The sequence below is a fragment of the Oncorhynchus gorbuscha genome, linkage group LG03, assembly GCF_021184085.1.
Source record: "Oncorhynchus gorbuscha isolate QuinsamMale2020 ecotype Even-year linkage group LG03, OgorEven_v1.0, whole genome shotgun sequence".
Lineage (NCBI taxonomy): Eukaryota > Metazoa > Chordata > Actinopteri > Salmoniformes > Salmonidae > Oncorhynchus > Oncorhynchus gorbuscha.
Window position 1 is genome coordinate 42747806 of NC_060175.1, and position 15636 is coordinate 42763441.

Consider the following 15636-nt stretch of genomic DNA (forward strand, 5'->3'; position numbering starts at 1 on the left):
ATAAGTAAGTATTTCACTGTTAGTCTACAAATGTTGTTTACAAAGCATGTGACAAATACAATTTGATTTGATTTATTCAAATAAATTGTTGCCGGAGGCACAGACACTATATTGAGTATGTTGCAGAGAGGGGTGAGGAGAGGGGCAATGGCCTCCTCACTGAGTGTGACTGAAGGAGTAACTTCATCAGAATAAGTAAGTCCTGTCTGGCCTGTCCTGGGGCTGTGGGATTCTGACTCATCGTTCCCTCTGAGTCTGCTGGGACTAGGACTACAAATGGCTTGCCGCACAGCAAACGAGAACCCTGTCAACCCTGCCTCCCTCCTCTGCTTCTCATAATTACATTGTGTTTGGAACTCTACCTCCATTGATTTTGGCAGCCCTGTGCTGGAAACACAGTGTGGAGTCTGACCAGAATGCTGCCCCTTTCCCCAGTTCCCTGCAGCTCAACGTGATTACACACAGGCAGGCAGCAGCATCCTGGTTCATTTCACAGTGTCAGCTCCAGTCACCCGGACCTCTGGGGATGAAGCGAGGCTGCTCTGCTCCGTAATGAGCCCCAGCCCAACCCAGGTGATCCTTTGTCCGTGTGCTTCAGTGTACTGTTCTGCTCTGCTCTTCACTGGTCTTGGTCCAGGGGGAGCTACGCTCAGACGTTTCGCTATGTGGCTTTTCCTCTGCTGACAAGGTGACTAATTGGGTGATTACTGTCATTAAGTGGACAGCCAGTGGTCTCAGCAGGTGCTCCAGGTGGACCTCAGTGGCTGACTGAAGTGCATTAAACTCCAACAGCAGCAGCAAAAAGCAAGGCCAGCCATACGCTATTCTATCATGAATATACCACCAGATGAAAGCAGCAGAGTTAAATATAGAAACTGGCTTCAAAAGAACTGTTGGAGATGGATCTGAATCATTCAGGTATTGTTATGCTGATGCACACAATGCCTAAACCACTGGGATTTGAATAAGAACAATATAAGAACTGTGAATAGTTTAATTTCATTGTTCCACTTATAAGTGGGTGGACAACATTCTTCAAACTGCGTCAAACCAGGCCAGATCCTTCTGACTGACGCATTAATTAGTCTGTGAATGACAAAGGCATGACAACGCACTAATAACAAGTTGAAATTGACATTCCCTTTGTATCTTCATCGAGGTAGCCTACACACTTCAATTCATCTAGCGACAGCTCCTTTAGCCAATCCCCTGAGCTCATACTAAACAGATTACAACAACCCTTGATTAGATGAGAATGACTATAGGGAAGGCTCACAACTGCAGGGGCCATTACTCCCTCAATGAGTTTCATCTAATCGATTAATTGCATGAATGTATGGAACCTTAGTGGAGGGACTCTGACTGATTAACAAGATCACAGCTAAGTGAATGCACTCTCACATGCTAATGCAGAAAGATGCCGCAAATCAACACAATTCATAACAAGCCTCTACGGATGGAAGGGAGGTGGTGAAGAGGACAGAACACACTGATGCGCGAAATGAGTTTCCTCTTCAATCCACTCAACTAGACACGCGAAGGAAGCATTTCTTAGTCATACACTGCATGGCCAAAAGTATGTGGACACCTGCTAGTCGAACATCTCATTCCAAAATCATTGGCATTAATATGGAGTTGGTCACCCCTTTGCTGCTATAACAGCCTACTCTCTTCTGGGAAGGCTTTCCACTAGATGTTGGAACATCGCTGCGGGCACAAGAGCACTAGTGAGGTCGGGCACTGATGTTGGGCAATTAAGCCTGGCTCACTGGAACTAAGGGGCCTAGACCGAACCATGAAATACAGCCCCAGACACTTATTCCTCCTTCACCAAACTTTACAGTTGGCACTGTGCATTTGGGCAGGTAGTGTTCTCCTGGCATCTGCTAACCTGGGGCGGCAGGGTAGCCTAGTGGTTGGAGCGTTGGACTAGTAACCGGAAGGTTGGAAGTTCAAACCCCTGAGCTGACAAGGTACAGATCTGTTGTTCTGCCCCTGAACAGGCAGTTAACCCACTGTTCCTAGGCTGTCATTGAAAATAAGAATTTGTTCTTAACTGACTTGCCTAGTTAAATAAAAAAAATAAAAAACAGATTCATCAGTTGGCTTGCTAGATGTTGAAGTGTGATTCATCACTCCAGAGAACGCGTTTCCACTGCTCCAATGTCCAATGGTGGCGAGCTTTACACCACTCCAGCCGACGCTTGGCATTCAGTGGTCCCATTCTGTGAGTCCCATTCTGATGAAGACAGCTTGGCTGTCGAAACGTTGGTAATTACATTTTTGCATCTGAGCTCCTAGAGTGTGCGGCTCTCTTTTATTTTCAAGCTTGTGTGGCCTACCACTTTGTTGCTGAGCCGTTGTTGCGCCTAGAAGTACCACATCACAATAACAGCACTTACAGTTGACGGGGGAAGCTCTAGTAGCACGAAGTGACTCGCTGGAAAGGTGGCATTCTATGCCACATTGAAAGTCACTGCCAATGTCTATGGAGATTTTGTGGCTGTGTGCTGGATTTTATACACCTGTCAGCAACGGCTGTGGCTGAAATAGCCAAATCCAAATGTGAAGGGGTTTCCACATACTTTTGGTCATGTGGTGTATGTGGTATCGCTGAGAAACATTTACCTGCATAATTGGATGCTATTCACAGTCCCATGCATTATCATGTCATCAGATATGAGGGGGAAACTGGAGAGGTAATGTTATGGATTGGCATTGAGTCATTAAAAGGAATGGGGAGGGAAATCGCATTAGACAGCTCCCTTCCTTTGTCACCCTTCAACACATCATCTTCCTAAAGATGTGATGATGTAAGTAGATGATGATTTCAATTCAATTCTAATTTCTCTTATTGCAATGATTAAGGTAAGTGTTACGGTGGAGACAAATGCTGAGGACAGGGGAGTTTTCCCCTATAGTATCTACATTAGCCTATACAACTATAGCAGGGAAGATGGGGGATATCAAGTTGGTCATATAATATTTCATACTTGAGTGGTACTGTGGGGGTGGGACATTATTTTAACAGGGTATGATTGGTGTAAATTACAAATCTGGAAATGGGTGGATGTGTGTGTGTGCCTCCAGCTGCCTGCTCTCTACTATGCATTAAACAGAAAAGGCACTTTGACTAAAAGTGAAGTGTAAATACATCTACACACTCTTAGTAAAAAAGGTGCTATCGAGAACTAAAACAAGTTCTCCCTGGAACCAAAAAGAGTTCTCCTATGGGGCGAGGCAAATGAGCCTTTTGGAAACCTTTTTTTCTAAGCGTGTACAATCTCCACCAGTGTCCCCTCGTGGTAATGGAGGTCATACAGTAGAATGGGTTTGATCTAACTTGTGTAGACACGACACCCGTCTGGATCACCACTTAGACAAACGGAATGCTTAGTGAATGTTCAGCTTTCTCTGTTGTCCTCATGAGGCCAAGAGTACATGCTCAGTGACTTACAGTACCCAAAATAACCAGACCCCATTCCAATGCATAATCAGAATCAGTCAAGTAATCAGGATCCTAAGCACTCCCATTAGCAATTGAATGAGCAAATTCCGTCCTCCTCTTCATTCTGTGCCATTAGAGATGCCAAGGGGACTACAGAGAGCAGTTTAACAGGTGAGACACACTGTGACACAGTTCAGCTTTTCCCTCACGACATGCTGCTGCTACTACCAGCATGCGTTAGGGTGGAGTGGAGGAACATCCTGTTAATGAAGTCCTCCTCATCACTCACCACTGACAAGTACTTCATGACACAGTGCTCTGGGGTCTGAACGGGAACAAGGCTTTGGCAGCAGTCAGAGGTGATACCCATCGGGCTCATTGACTTGCAAATACACACAAGCATGCGCACGCACGCACGCACGCACGCACGCACGCACGCACGCACGCACGCACGCACGCACGCACGCACGCACGCACGCACGCACGCACGCACGCACGCACGCACGCACGCACGCACGCACGCACGCACGCACGCACGCACGCACGCACGCACGCACGCACGCACGCACACACACACACACACACACACACACACACACACACACACACACACACACACACACACACACACACACACACACACACACACACACACACACACACACACACACACACACACACACACACACACACACACACACACACACACACACACACACACACACACACACACACACACACACACACACACACACACACAGGACAAAGTTCTTGCCATTGCTTATAGCTGGGTTATGTCCTTGGGGAAGTGTTATTTCCAAAAGCACAGCTAAGACTAACTCTAAAAATGTCATGACATTCAGAAGAGTCGAGATGGTTATATTTTCAGCATGGCAGTGAAAAAGTTTTAGAGGGTAAGCGGTTCCATAATCAAGAGTAATAAAGTTTACAACTGTTTCATTACAGAACATTATGTTGTTAGAATTTCAACATCTTGAAAGGATTTTGTAAGATATACAGTATGTTGGCTTACCCCAAAACAGTTATTGAGGGGTAGACGGTCTGAGATGGAGATGATTGATAATGAACCACTAGAGGGCACTTGCCACACATACACTGAGGGATGAACCGAGATGGATTGGGTTTACTTTGTACCCACTGGGAACAAACTGGTTGAATCAACATTGTTTGCATTTCAATTCAACAAAAACAATGTATGTGATGTTGAATCGATGTGGAAAACTGACAGGATATGCAAAAAGTCATCAACGTGTACTGTGTGGCTCAGTCGGTTGAGCATCGTGCTTGCAACGCCAGGGCTCGTAGGTTTGATTTTCGCCAGGGACCCATATGTAAAAGGTATGCACACACGACTGTAAGTCACTTTGGTTAAAAGCATCTGCTAAATGGTACATGTCATATCAACGTAAAGGAACTTTTTCCCCCCCCCACAACTTTAAACCTAAATCCAATGATTTTGGGTTGAATTCACATTAGTTGACAACTCAATTAAATGTAAGTTGTTAGTGAGTGTCAGGTTACCAGGGTCATTCCACCAATTAGGTGCCTTTTGAGTTGTGTAACTTTGTGAAAAACCTATAGTGTCTATTAAGTGCCAAATAAAGTACCAGGGTTGACGACTTCATCTTAAATCAGACATAAATCCTCTTGTGACAGAGGAAATGTAAACTTGTTATGTGCAATAGTGATGAGCATTTGAATGCAAGCTTCACAAACATATTTCAATTGTTAAAATATTTCTAGCCTGTCTATCTATGGGTAACAGGTTTGACGTGTTATGCTTGACCCACTCAGTTTTCTACCACAAAACACCAGAAAATGGTCATAAAGTCTGGAACCAGCTCAACTGCTTTTATGCTATGATTTGACTATTAGATGTCCAATGTCTCGTTTGAAAACAATATTTAAAAGAGAATAGTTTCACCATATTAAAGGGATACTTCGGGATATTTTACTTGCAAAGTGTCAGATGGACATTTTTATGCCTCTGTGTCCAGTATGAAGGAAGTTAGAGGTCGTTTTGTGAGCCAATGCTAGCAGATACCCACAGTCTTCCAGTCATTGTGCTAATGTTAGTTAGCAACTTCCTTCAAAATGCACGCAGAAACATAAAAATGGTAACCAAATAGTTCAACTGATTGGGGAAGTAGATAAATGTCTTCACCACCTTCCGGAGACACCTGAAACCCCACCTCTTTAAGGAATACCTAGGATAGGATAAAGTAATCCTTCTCACCCCCCCCCTAAAATATTTAGATGCACTATTGTAAAGTGGTTGTTCCACTGGATGTCATAAGGTGAATGCACCAATTTGTAAGTCGCTCTGGATAAGAGCGTCTGCTAAATGACTTAAATGTAAATGTAAATCTTCATTGCCAAAATCCTGAAGTATCCCTTTAAAACGAGAGATCAGTAACCGGGTTGACTTTAAAATAAGGGAGAGTGTATTTTTTAGATTAAAAATAATCACTAGTAACATTAAATAAATAATAATCTTCAGAAATGACATTGTTAAAGCAACAAAATAACTATGGCTTTACAGTGATGGTGAAAACTTGGAGACATTTTTGAGGGTTAAAATCTTCCTAGAAGTCACAGAGGATCCACAGGAGGACATTGAGAGCTTGGGACTATAAGGTTTTACCTGCAAAAATATGATTCTGAGATAATTAAGCTTTTAAGTTCTGAACCCTAATTGGTTTGAAGGGTGGTAGCTATTTTCTATCTAGTATTTTTTTGAACTTAACAACATTCTTTTTTCCATAAAAAAATAAATAAAAGGAATAATATTTGGAAATTGTATCATACATTGAACTGGTGGAGTTATGTCACACATGCAGCTAACTCAGACATGTGGAAATGTCTGCTCTACCCAAAATTACAACTAACTAATTGAAGCATTACCAGAGAAATGGAAGTGGAAGGTGGGAAAAGTAAGGAACTTGTCCGTCGGCCCTGCATTAAAGACCAAAAATGGTTAAAGAAAATTGTGATAAATAAAAATATACACCAGTTTCATTTAAGGACCAAAATACTGACAGCTGGGCCAAATAAATGTCAAAATAGTTGGCAAGAGGTTTTTGTGAATTGAAAAGCAAAACGACACCGGATTCAAAAAATTCTTGCAACCAATATAATTTTATTTATACGAGGGAAACAATCTTCCCAGCTCTGCAGATTTTTCTACGAGGAGGAGGCAGAGTCATTGGATCATTTACTTTGGTACTGTCCATATGTAGCTTGTTTTGGAGGTGTGGTAGGGTTTGCGGGGAATAATAAAGGTATATAAAAAGTGTATATGTATGTATGTATGTATGTATGTATGTATGTATGTATGTATGTATGTATGTATGTATGTATGTATGTATGTATGTATGTATGTATGTATGTATGTATGTATGTATGTATGTATGTATGTATGTATGTATGTATGTATGTATGTATGTATGTATGTATGTATGTATGTATGTATGTATGTATGTATGTATGTATGTATGTATGTATGTATGTATGTATGTATGTATGTATGTATGTATGTATGTATGTGTATGTAAATATATACAGTTTAAGTCAGAAGTTTACATACACTTAGGTTGGAGTCATTAAAACACGTTTTTAAACCACTCCACAAAGTTCTTGTTAACAAACTATAGTTTTGGCAAGTTGGTTAGGACAGCACCTTTGTGCATGACACAAGTCATTTTTCCAACAATTGTTTACAGACAGATTATTTCACTTTTAATTCACTGTATCACAATTCCAGTGGGTCAGAAGTTTACATACACTAAGTTGACTTGCCTTTTAACAGCTTGGAAAATTCCAGAAAATTATGTCATGGCTTTAGAAGCTTCTGATAGGCTAATTGTCATTTTGAGTCAATTGGAGTGGTACCTGTGGATGTATTTCAAGGCCTACCATCAAACTCAGTGCCTCTTTGCTTGACATCATGGGAAGATCAAAAGAAATCAGCCAAGACCTCAGAAAAAAATTGTAGACCTCCGCAAGTCTGGTTCATCTTTGGGAGCAATATCCAAACACCTGAAGGTACACGTTCATCTGTACAAACAATAGCATGCAAGAATAAATACCATGGGACCACACAGCCTTCATACCGTTCAGGAAGGAGATGCGTTCTGTCTCCTAGAGATGAACGTACTTTGGTGCGAAAAGTGGAAATCAATCCCAGAACAACAGCAAATGACCTTGTGAAGATGCTAGAGGAAACAGGTACAAAAGTATTTATATCCACAGTAAAACGAGTCCTATATCGACATAACCTGAAATGCCGCTCAGCAAGGAAGAAGCCACTGCTCCAAAACCACCATAAAAAAGCCAGACTACGGTTTGCAACTGCACATGGGGACAAAGAGCATACTTTTTGGAGAAATGTCCTCTGGTCTGATGAAACAAAAATATAACTGTTTGGTCATAATGACCATCATTATGTTTGGAGGAAAAAGGGGAGGCTTGCAGGCTGAAGAACACCATCCCAACCGTGAAGCACAGGGGTGGCAGCATCATGTTGTGGGGGTGCTTTTCTGCAGGGGGGACTGGTGCACTTCACAAAATAAATGGCATCATGAGGCAGGAAAATTATGTGGATATATTGAAGCAACATCTCAAGACATCAGTCAAGAAGTTAAAGCTTGGTCGCAAATGGGTCTTCCAAATGAATAATGACCCCAAGCATACTTCAAAAGTTCTGGCAAAATGGCTTAAGGACAACAAAGTCAATGTATTGGAGTGGCCATCACAAAGCCCTGACCTCAATCCCATATAAAATTTGTGGGCAGAACTGAAACAGTGTGCGCGAGCAAGAGGCCTACAAACATGACTCAGTTACACCAGCTCTGTCAGGAGGAATGGGCCAAAATTCACCCAACTTATTGTGGGAAGCTTGTGGAAGGCTACCTTAAACGTTTGACCCAAGTTAAACAATTTAAAGGCAATGCTACCAAATACTAATTGAGTGTATGTAAACTTCTGACCCACTGGGAATGTGAATAAATAAATAAAAGCTGAAATAAATAATTATCTCTACTATTATTCTGACATTTCACATTCTTAAAATAAAGTGGTGATTCTAACTGACCTAAGACAGGGAATTTCATGGATTAAATGTCAGGAGTTGTGAAAAACTGAGTTTAAATGAATTTGGCTAAGGTGCATGTAAACTTCCGACTTGAACTGTTTATGGGTATTCGTATGTATGTATATGGATATACATATTTACCCCAAAAATATATGGGGGTTTGGAAATGATGCAGACAATGACATTGATGGAAGCAACAATCCATCTGCAATATTAAACCTGATCCATCCCCTAAAAATATATATAAGAAAATATTAGCGATTACAGCCTCAAGTCTTGGGTATGATGTTACAAGCTTGGCACACCTGTATTTGGGGAGTTTCTCCCATTCTTCTCTGCAGATCCTCTCAAGCTCTGTCAGGTTGGATTGGGAGCATTGCTAGACAGATATGATGCTGCAACCACCATGCTTCACTGTAAGGATGGTGCCAGGACACCATCCAGGGCACTTTGAATTCAATCTTGGAGTTCAATCGTGGATTCATCAGAACAGACAATCTTGTTTCTCATGGTCTGAGAGTCCTTAAGGTGCCTTTTGGCAAACTCCAAGTGGGCTGTCATGTGCCTTTTACTGAGGAGTGACTTCCATCTGGCCTGATTGGTGGAGTGCTGCAGAGATGGTTGTCCTTCTGGAAGGTTCTCCCACTTCCACAGAGGAACTCTGGAGCTCTGTCATGATCATTGGGTTCTTGGTCACCTCCCTGACCAAGGCCCTTCTCTCCTGATTGCTCAGTTTGGCCAGGCGACCAGCTCTAGGAGGAGTCTTGGTGGTTCCAAACATCTTCCATTTTTAGAATGATGGAAGCCACTCTGTTTTTGCTGAAGAAATGTTTTGGTACCCTTCCCCACATCTGTGCATACATTTCTAATAAACTGTTTTCGCTTCATCATTATGGGGTATTGTGTGTAGATTGATGAGGAAAATGTTTCATTTAATCCATTTTAGACTAAGGCTGTAATGTAACAACATTTGAAAAAAGCCATGGGGACTTAATACTTTTCGAATGCACTGTATACACACATTTGAAAGTATGTGGACACCCTTTCAAATTTGTGGATTCAGCTATTTGAGCCACACCCGTTGCTGACATGTGTGTAAAAGTGAGCACACAGCCATGCAATCCATGACCATTGACAAACATTAGCAATAGAATAGTCTTACTGTGTGGCACCGTCACAGGATGCCACCTTTCCAACAGGTCAGTTCATAACATTTCTGCACTGCTAGAGCTTCCCCGATCAACTGTAAGTGCTGTTATTGTGAAGTGGAAATGTCAAGGAGCAACAACGGCTCAGCCGCAAAATGGTAGGCCACACAAGCTCACAGAACTGGACCTCCGAGTGCTGAAGTGTGTTGCTCGTAATAATAATTGGTTGCATTACTCATTACCATGTTCCAAACTGCCTCTGGAAGCAACGTAAGCACAATAACTATTCACTGGGAGCTTCATGAAAGGGGTTTCCATGGCTGAGCAGCCGCATATAAGCCTAAGATCACAGTGCGCAATGCCAATCGTTGGCTGGAGTGGTGTGAAGCTCGCTGCCATTGGGCTCTGGAGAAGTGGAAATGCGTTCTGTGGAGTGATGAATCAATCACCAGTCCGATGGAAAAATCAGACTGTAAAGTCTGGTGGAGGAGGAATAATGGTCTGGGGCTGTTTATCATGGTTCGGGTTAGGCCCCTTATTTCCAGTGAAGGGAAATCTTAACACCAGAGCATACAATGACATTCTAGACAAATCTGTGCTTCCAACTTTGTGGCAACAGTTTGGGGAAGGCCCTTTCCTCTTTCATGACAATGCCCCCATGCACAAAGCGAGGTCCATACAGAAATAGTTTGTCAAGATCTGTGTGAAAGACCTTGACTGATCTGCACAGAGCCTTGACCTCAACCCCATCAAACACTTCTGGGATGAATTGGAAAGCCGACTGTGAGCCAGGCCTAATCGCCCAACAGTGCCCGACCTCACTAATGCTCTTGTGGCTGAATGGAAGCAAGTCTCCACAGACATGTTCCAACATCTAGTGGAAAGCCTTCCCAGAAGAGTGGGGCTGTTATAGCAGTAAAGAGGGGTTGAACTCCATGCTAATGCTCATGATTTTGGAATGAGATGTTTGACAAGCAGGTGTCCACATACTTTTGTACATTGTAGTGTATGTAGAGGACATTGAACAGAACAAGGCTATAGCTAAATCTACATTTGGATAATTTTCTTTGGCACTTTAGCAAGTCTTTATTCATATAAATAAATCTGATTTATTGAATTTTCATGTGGTATATTAAAGGGCACTTCATATAATATTAAAGGGCACTTATTTTAATATAACAGGCTTTTAAAGTGCAATATTTGTGCACAATTTCGCCGTACAATGTCAAAGGGACGCAAAAAGGCACTCATTTTGCAGAACGATCCACCAATATCACTGCTGCCATAATAACAAAAGCAAGAGAGACAGTGACTGAGTGTTTGGACATAGTCCCCTTGTCACACACACACACACACACACACACACACACACACACACACACACACACACACACACACACACACACACACACACACACACACACACACACACACACACACACACACACACACACACACACACACACACACACACACACACACACACACACACCTCGCCAGCTGCTGAGAGAGAGGGTGACTGAGGCTATGATGGATTCAAGAGGGATGCGATGGCATACTGTGTCTGATTTAGACCTGCTATCGTAATTCTGACCGAAAAGCTGCTAGTCTTACACAGTGACACCTATCAGACCTGTATAATGTAGATGGAGTCCGGACATCCTTCCTATGACTTGAGGATTAAACCCCTTCTTAGTAAGTCATACATGCCCTTCTAAATGATTGATAGCAGTGATGAATGAATTTAATAAATACAGGTCAATGTTAGTTTCATTTTTAAGAAATAACAGAAATTCTCACACACAAACCTAAAAAAACAAGGCTTTCATGACTTTGGGATTTTCATCTGCCTGTACGTAGAGGCTGATAGTATTCACCAGTACATAATGACTTACTGAGTGCAGCGAGAGCCCTGTTCAGAGCTGCACTGTTCAGTGGCTAGAAGGCGTTCCTTCCCTTTGGTCTCCCGCTACATTAGCATGCGCTACAGACCTGTTTGGAACACGGCACAGAATTAACCCCCAGTCCCCTCTTAATTCAGTTCAGCAGAAGTACGGGCTAAATTTTACCGTCTGATGATTCTGCAGAATCATTCTGCTCGTCTACCCCCCCATCTACACCCCTCTCCTGCTGCATTCATACGTCTTTTTCTCATAATGCCAAGGATGGAATATTACATGGCCCTCCTTCTCAATATTAATTTTGTTACCAGATGCCCTGATCCACAGCCATGACATTAGACTTCCTCACTGTCAATATACAGTGAGTATACAAAACATTCCATGACATAGACTGACCAGGTGAATCCAAGTGAGAAATATGATCCCTTATTGATGTCATTTGTCAAATCCACCTAAAATCTGTGCAGATGAAGGGGAGGAGACAGGGTAAATAATAATTTTTATACCTTGAGACAATTGAGACATAGATTGTGTATTCAGAGGGTGAATGGCCAAGACAAAAGATTGAAGTGCATTTGAAAGGGGTATGGTAGTAGGTTCCAGGTGCACCAGCTTGTTTGTGTCAAGAACTGCAAAGCTGCTGGGTCATGCACAACAGTTTCCTGTGTGTATCAAGAATGGACCACCACCCAAAGTACATCTAGCCATCTTGACACAACTGTGGGAAGCATTGGAGTCCACATGGGCCAGCATCCCTGTGGAACGCTTTCGACACCTTGTAGAGTCCATGCCCCGACAAATTGAGGCTGTTATGAGGGCAGAAAGGGGTGCAACTCAATATTAGGAAGGTGTTCCTAATGTTGTATACTCTCAGTGTATGTAACTGTCTGATGTAGCACTTCACTAAGAAAATCCAAGCGTGGCTACAACAGCAGGATGGAACATTGAGCATAGACATATTTGGTACAATATAAACAGTAAATAAAGACATTGGCTGACATCCATGTGATGTTTCATGCCCTGTTATTCTGACTGTAATCAGTACTTAACCAGGGGTGGACAGCATCACTGGAAAAAGGAAGCTATGAGGTGACCTCTATCTTAAAAAACTCTATGGTAATCTACAGTACTTTTAAGAGTGATCTAGAACCAACTATGCATACAATGAAGTTATCCCACACAACATTAACTGAATTTCTTAATGTCAAGGAGGAGAGTAAACTCACCATAGACTTCTGGTCCTGGAAAAGGTCTTGTCGACACTAGAAAGAGAGAGAACAAAGAGAGATAGTAGATCAGACTTCTGTCCCACTCCCACTTCACCTGGTCTGGTTTAATCAACTGAGTGTGTAAGGTCATCTAAGACTAATGAAGTGTCTAGAACACCGCATTAACCAAAGACTACAATATCAAAACAGAGTTTTAGGTGAATCTATGAGGTGAAAGCATCTGGGACAATTTTGGCTGAAAATAAAATCTACGACATTAATATACCTGTAAAAATCATAATTCAGAATTTACTTTTAATCATAGTGTGTATTTAAAACAGAATCAACCTCCATGGACCCCTATGGCACCAGATGAATGAGTCTATAATTTCCTCTCACCACTTCTCCTCTCTCTCTCCCTCCATCTCTACCTCCCTCCCTCCCTCCTCTGCCTGCCAACCAGCCGATGGGCACGCTCTCAGGCCGAGGCTGACACAGTCTCCTAGGTGAGTAGGCAGACTGGTTGAGGTGCCAGTCAGACAGTCAGAGCCCACTGTAATACCCTGACAAGGCTGGCACACCATTACACAAACCCACTCAGTAATACCGGCATTCTTCAAATGAAAGTGTTTTCAGCCGTAGCCCACCCAGCCAAGATATGAGAAAAACCATAGCGAATAGGGTTGATGAGATAGAGGGAGCAACATCCCGTTTTATCATCTTGACAAATTTTCCATGGATTTGTTTGTGGTGTTTGCACGTAGGAAAAGAGTGGTTTAAATTCTGACTACATTTACAGCGCTGCATACAAATCAAACTGGCAAATGCTCTGCCTGGATCAAACACAGGAGCCGTCGTGGGGTTGATGCTGAATAAATGCTAAAAATGGGTCAATCGATCAACTGCTAATCACCACTTATCCCTGCCCCCCTGAATACTAAGCCAATCAAACAAATGACATTGTCATTCATAGCAAATCAAACTCAAATGAAAGCCATCCATCATGGAAAATAACAAACAGGCAATCAAATACCCAGCAGTCTCTGACGGAAAGAATCAGAGAAATTCGGAGTGGTGCAACATGCTTTAGATATATTGGTGCTACTGGATGGCTCAGTAGAGCTGAAGGTTCAGTCTGTAGAGAAGAGCCTTGGTTTCCCTTGGGACCTCTTTTTTGTCTCTAAATGGCTGAAGATATGACTAACTATGGCTGAGGAGAAGAGGAACTACCGAGAGACTTGTAGTATGAGATAAGTGATGTGAAAAAATTAAACATTTGCTTAACAATCCAATAACCAGAACCAACTGTGTTATTTCTTAAACAAACCTTGCAGCATCGTACCATTAGTTGATCATACGAACAAAGTCGTCCCACCTCGTCGTGTGTGACAACAGGAAATGGCCATGCTCTTTCTCCCGTTTTGTGTTTGACTGATAGGAATAAAAATATCAGGTTGTCTTTCAGGGGTCTCTCTGCTCTACTTTCTGCTGATTGAGGAAGAACCTCTGTTTTGGTGTTAACATTCCACAGTGGAAAACACGCCTACACAAAAACAATGTCACAACATTCTACCACGGGACACGCATGTAGGCCTACTCATATACTATGAACAGTCAACCCTTTTTAAATACACTACTATTACTGAATGGCAAAATAATAAACCATAACACACTGGCTGTAAATGTTACCGGGCAGGCACCATAACAATAAAAGATCTAAACAACAATACAAATACAGAACATGGTATCAAACCAACCATAAGAGTAAAAAAACATATTTATTTATGTCTCATCAAATAAATGGCAACGAGCATGTCTTAGACAGTGATATCTCAAGCCTGCAAAGCCTAGAGGTTCGTCTAGGGAATCAAACTGTGTCTTGCATGACACTTTTATCTTTCGTGTGTGTGTGTGTGTGTGTGTTCACTCTCTTGTGTCTGACTGCTATATATGTTGTCATTGAGAGCATGTATTTCTATGCAAATGACCTTGTTTAAATGTTAGTGTGTTGTTGTCTGTAAATGTATGGATAAAACGTGAGCGTGTGCAAAATTGCATGTAAACAGTATATATTTGAAGTCGGAAGTTTACATACATTTAGGTTGGAGTCATTAAAACACGTTTTTCAACCACTCCACACATTTCTTGTTAACAAACTATAGTTTTGGCAAGTCGGTTAGGACATCTATTTTGTGCATGACCCAAGTTATTTTTCCAACAATTGTTTACAGACAGATTATTTCACGTATAATTCACTGTATCATAATTCCAGTGGGTCAGAAGTTTACATACACTATGTTGACTGTGCCTTTTAACAGCTTGGAAAATTCCAGAAAACGATGTCATGGCTTCAGAAGCTTCTGATAGGCTAATTGACCTCATTTGAGTCAATTGGAGATGTACCTGTGGATGTATTTCAAGGCCTACCTTCAAACTCATTGCCTCTTTGCTTGACATAATGGGAAAATCAAAAGAAATCAGCCAAGACTTCAGAAAAAACAATGGTAGATCTCCATAAGTCTGGTTCATCTTTGGGAGCAATTTCCAAACGCCTGAAAGTACCACGTTCATCTGTACAAACAATAATACGCAAGTATAAACACCATGGAACCACGCAGCCATCATACTGTTCAGGAAGGAGACATGTTCTGTCTCCTAGAGATGAATGTACTTTGGTGCGAAAAGTGCAAATCAATCCTAGAACAACAGCAAAGGACCTTGTGAAGATGCTGGAGGTAACAGCTATAAAGTATCTATATCCACAGTAAAACAAGTTCTATATCGACATAACCTGAAATGCCGCTCAGCAAGGAAGAAG

At 42.0% G+C, this 15636-nt stretch overlaps 1 protein-coding gene across 1 annotated transcript in view; it reads right to left on the reverse strand.

Annotated features, from left to right (window-relative positions):
* Positions 1–15636, reverse strand: part of LOC124031403 (rap1 GTPase-activating protein 1-like) — a 174626-nt gene that overhangs the window by 66849 nt on the left and 92141 nt on the right. The window contains exon 3 of the mRNA XM_046342607.1: positions 12837–12872. The gene's annotated coding sequence lies outside the window, so the exon portion shown is untranslated. The remainder of the gene's footprint in view (positions 1–12836; positions 12873–15636) is intronic.